Genomic DNA, 5,395 nt, shown 5'->3' on the forward strand with positions numbered 1-5,395 from the left:
ACTTTGATCTTTTGAGGTTTTGTTTTTTTTTAGTGGAACTAACCTTCATGATTCCCTACAGATGAGTATTTCTTCAGTTTATATTTTGGGGAACTAGTTTAGGATTTCAGTGTCTAACATTTGACTCTTCTACCATAACAACCTTTATGGCATTTTGGAAATTTGATGGTATCTCTAATCCAATCATATACTTAAGAAATAGGCCCATCCAGTGTAGTTCAGTAGTTGAGCATCAACCTGTGAACCAGGAGTTCATAGTTCAATTCCCAGTCAGGGCAGGCTCAGTCCCCAATAGGAGGCACTCTCTCTCATCCTCCCTCCCTCCCTTTCTCTCTCTCTCCCTCTCTCTTCCTTCCTTCCTTCCTTTCTTTCTTCCTAAATACCATTCATTGATGTGAAACTTACACACAGGAAAGTACACAATTCAGAAATGTGTCCCTTGTCTTTAAACATTTTTTTCGAAAACAAGTGAACTAAGTTTTTTCACTTTGTGCGCTTTCCAAAACCTTCTCCAGGGAGCTAGAATTACTCTTATAATCAGAAAAAGACCAGCTTTACAAGGTGTAGTTTCTGTTGATCGGAGAGTTTCTGTGTAGAAAGCATTTGAACACTCCTTATCTTGCTTGGGCTTCCCCGTGGCCCTGAGAGAAAGGCCGAGAAGGAATTCATTTCCTTGTGGAGAAAACGAGGAAACTGCTCTCCTCTTGGGGGGGGGGGGGGGGGAAACTCCTCTCGGGGTGGGGGTGGGGGGGCGGGCAGGGGACTGCAGGTGGTGTCCTGTGTAAGCACCGGGCAGCGAGCCACCCTGCAGCTCCTGGCACAGGAGGGCCCTGAGTGGGCCAGCCTCCCTCCACCGCCCAGGGCCCCCGCCAGCTCCAGTGGAAAAGGCTCCGGCTCGCCAAACCAGGGCTCTCGAAACACCCTACTTTGGGAACCCGCCCTGAATAAGTTGTCAGATGCAGCCAACCTTTCTGTGCAAATCGATTTAACGCAGCAGCCGATGTAATAGCAGACATTTAGGATGAATGTAAGCATTGAGCAGAAGGAAACGGGTTGGATAAATCTAGGCCTTGGAAGGTGCCGTGAACATAGAGCTCTGAAATACAGATTTGTGGGCGTTCACGTTTGCTGAATGAAGGAGGCGCAGCTACAGGGGGGGTCCAGGATATCAATCCACGAAAAACCACCAATGCCAGCAGCGTGAGCAGGTTTTTCCTGACGGTGGGGTGATCAGCGCTGCTTTTCCTCTTAATTGATGGCTCTTATTGCCTGTGGTGAGCATGTCGATAAGCGATAGAAGTTAAAAAAAAAAATAAGAATAGCCCTGACCAGTTTGGCTCAGTGGATAGAGCGTCGGCCTGCGGACTGAAGGGTCCCAGGTTCGATTCCGGCCAAGGGCATGTACCTGGGTTGCGGGCACATCCCCAGTAGGGGGCGTGCAAGAGGCAGCTGATCGATGTTTCTAACTCTCTATCCCTCTCCCTTCCTCTCTGTAAAAAATCAATAAAATATATTTAAAAAAAAATAAGAATAGAAGTAGAGAGCCAAACACGTAAAGCCCTAGCAACCCCAGCCTCAGCCCTCTCACTCCCTTCTCCACTTTCTAACACTTAGTTGGAGATACTTCTAGATGTGTGTGTGGGTTTTTCCCCCCCCATCCACTGGGTATTGCTTTTGTTTTATTTATTTTTAAATATATTTTTATTGATTTCAGAGAGGAAGGGAGAGGGAGAGAGAGATAGAAACATCAATGATGAGAGAATCATTGATAGGCTGCCTCCTGCACACCCCCTACCGGGGTTTGAGCACGCAACCCAGGCATGTGCTCTTAACCAGAATCGAACCTGAGACCCTTCAGGCCGCAGGCTGATGCTCTATCCACTGAGCCACACTGGCCAGGGCCACTGGGCATTGCCTGTAAAACTCACATGTGCAGCCCCGGCCGGTGTGGCCCTGGTGGTGGAGGGCACCAGGAGGCTGCAGGTTCTATTCCTGGTCAGGGCACATGCCCGGGTTGTGGGCTTGATCCCCAGTAAGGGGGTGCAGGAGGGAGCCCATTGATGTTTCTCTCTCTCCCCCCCTTCCTTTCTCTAACAAAATCAACAAAAACATTTTTAAAAACTTCCATGTACAATCAGAAAAGTCATGGGGTAAGGGGAGGAAACAGAACAAAAGACTTTAAAGTGAATTTTGACGTCATAGAAAATGAGCAACATAGAATGTCTTTACAAAGCGAGTAGCTCTGTAGCTCTGTGTAAGGACGAGGACGCAGGGCTCAGGGCCGCTGGGGGGCCTGCCAAGCTCACAGCGTGTGTGATTGGCTCCTGACACCCAGTCCCGCTCTGTCCCCGCATCCTCGGGCTCCTGGACGAGGCAGAGGCTGGGCTGGGGGGAGCCTGGAGGATGCTCTGGGCTGGGGGGGCTGGGCCCGGTGAGGAGCCTTCTGGCTGCTTGTTCTGGGGACCTGGGAAGAGGGGACCAAAGTCCCCATTTATGGCCTTGGGGGAGTTAATGTGTAATATTCGAGGAGATAAGCTGGAGGTGAGATCCTGAGCCCAGGCCTCCAGGCACTGCAAGTGCCTTGGGCTTCTCCGCCATCCACACCTTCACCTGAATGGGGAGGAGGAGGGGGTTGCGAGAGGAAAGTGCCACTGTCTCTCTCCAGGCCTCAGTTGCCCCGTCTGGATGGTGAGGAAGTTGGGCAGATGGTCTCCTAGCCCTTCAGCATCCAGGCTCTGCCTCTTCCACCACCGCGCTCAGCCTGTCTCTTCCCCTCTCTGGCCTTAGTGTGCTCATCAGGAATACATTTCTTTTAAAAATATCTTTTTATTGATTTCAGAGCAGAAGGGAGAGGGAGAGAGAGATAGAAACATCAATGATGAGAGAGAATCATTGATTGGCTGCCTCCTGCATGCCCCCTACTGGGGACCAAGCCTGCAACCCAGGCATGTGCCCTTGACTGGAATCAATCCAAACCTGGGACCCTTCAGTCAGCAGGCCAACGCTCTATCCACTGAGCCAAACCAGCTAGATCCAGTAATACATCTTTTCATTTTCTTTTTTTAAATTTTATTTATTGATTTGAGGGGGGGTGAAGGGAAGAGAGAGAGAGAGAGAGAGAGAGAGAGAGAGAGAGAGATTTGTTGTTCCACTTATCCATTTATGCATTCATTGGTTGCTCCTTGTTTGTGCCCTGACAGGAACCGAACCTGCAACCTTGGCATACCAGGACGATGCTCTAACCAACTGAGCTACCTGGCTAGGGCTGCTCATCAGTCGTATTAATAGCAGTGACAATAATAACTGCTCACATCCGTTGAGCTTTATAAAGACGAAGACACGGAGGCTCGGAGAGTAGATTGTCCAAGGTTATAATCTGTCAATCGCAGGGGGTGAGTGGAGGAACAGTGAGGCTCCCGATCCTTTGATTTCAAGCCTGGCGGTGCCTTAGTTTGCTGTGTGGCCTGGATGAGTCACTGCCCTCTCTGAGCTGCAGAACCCTGTGTTTGGGGACTCGGATCGCAGACCTCCCCTTCTGAGCACTGGGTGGTGTGTCGGTTTCCCTGTCGGCCAGAACAAATGTCTTCTTTTACCGTTTTGGAGGCCGGAGGTCTGACGCGGAGGTGTGGGCAGGGCCGCGCTCGCCCTGAGGTCTCTAGAGGCGGACCCTTCTGATCTCTTCCAGCTTCTGGTGGGGGCGTCCTTGGCTTGTGGCTAAGCCCTTAGTCTGTGCCTCCGTCTTCACGTGGCTTTCTCCTCCGCCTGTGTTTCTGGCTCCAAATTTCCCTCCTTCTATAAGGTCACCAGTCCTATTGGACTTAAGGCCCCCCCTAGCCAATCGCACTTGATCTTAACCTGCTTATATCAGCAAAGACCCAATTTCCAAATAGGCTCCGTTCACAGGGTCCAGCTGGACCTGATTTTGGGGAAACCCATTCAAGCCAGTACAGGTGGGATGAGAGTGTGGTGTGATGGAGGGTCCCGGGCGGGAGGGATGCTCTCTGCCTCTCAGGGAGGACCCTCGGGCTCAGATGCTTTCCCAACTTTCTTCTTCTCCTAGTCATCTCACCTCCCACTCTTTCCCTGGTCGCCCCTAACTGCTCCCTCCCCACCCCCTCTGCCGGCCTGGTCACCCCACACAGCCTGCTGTTCAGTCGTTTGGTCATCCCTCACTAACCCCCCTGCCGGCCTAGTTGTAGGCAGCCATCTTGTGAGGGCGTGAGAGTTAATTTGCATATTACCTTTTCATTATATAGGATGGGGCAACCGGGGACCAGAAAGGGGCACAGCTGGCCTCAGGTCACTCAGCCAGTTAGGGACAAAGCGGGCACTAGGCCTGGACCACCCACACCCCACCCCAGCTTTGCCTCCCAGTCTCTCTCCGGGCCTCAGACTTTGTTGAGGGGAGACAGGGATGCTGGGCCTGTATAATCCCACAGCACCCCTATTGCCCAGCTGCACCCCCTGAGCCGGGCTCACAGTAAGTAACCAGAATGAAGGTCGCCCCTCAGTTTGCTGAGTCTGTGCCAGGCCCTGTCTTTGCGTGCGGCTTCACACACACCGTCTCGAAATCTCCCAACCAGCTTGAAGGTGGATGCGCGGCCCAGCCCCTGGGGGCCAGGTGCCTCTACTGAAAGCTAAACCCCAGGACCCACCCTCTTCACCCAGCCGAGGGGCAGGCCAGCCTTTCGCCACGTTAAACCAGAGGCAGCCACCAGGCGGCGCCAAGTGGCCGCGTTCCCATCCTCTCCATTAGAAGCAGATGTCTATCCACCTGGAGGGTTACAGCTCCGCACGAGGCTCCTGTGTGTGTAGAACGTCAGCACGTCTTGGAACTGACCACCACCACCTTTTGGTTGGGGAGGGGACAGGCAGGTGCGCGGGAAAGGAGCCGAGAGAAAACGCACCCCTTTCCCCTACTTGGGTCCCTCCAGGTTGCAGGGAAGTGGGATACCGCGGGCCTGACACCCCCCACGCCCAGGGACTCCGAAGGTCTAACCCGGCTTCTGCAGTGACTGCCCCCAGGAGTCACACGACCCTGACCGCATGCTTCTAGGGACAGGGAGCTCCCGCCTGGGTTGACAGCTGTTGATGGTCAAACTTGGTAGGTCTCCAGTAGCGAGGACAGTTCTCTCCCCCGCGATGGACACTCTCACGGCTGACACTGCCCCTGCCAGTTACCCGTCCATAGAGAACCGCAGTCTGTGTTTCTCGTGCCATGTGACACCCGCTGCCAAGTCGGACTGAGTTGGCGCCTCCCTCGTTTTAAGGCACAGACCTCCATAAACAACTCTCTTCCGTGACTCTTCCAGCTTGTGGTTTACTAAGATCCTGCAACGCGAGCTGTGTTACCCAGGACTGGCCCCCAAGCCTCCCCCAGCCCCCCTGTCTCCCT

Source organism: Myotis davidii, unplaced genomic scaffold (assembly GCF_000327345.1).
Source record: "Myotis davidii unplaced genomic scaffold, ASM32734v1 scaffold514, whole genome shotgun sequence".
NCBI classification, from domain to species: Eukaryota; Metazoa; Chordata; class Mammalia; order Chiroptera; family Vespertilionidae; genus Myotis; species Myotis davidii.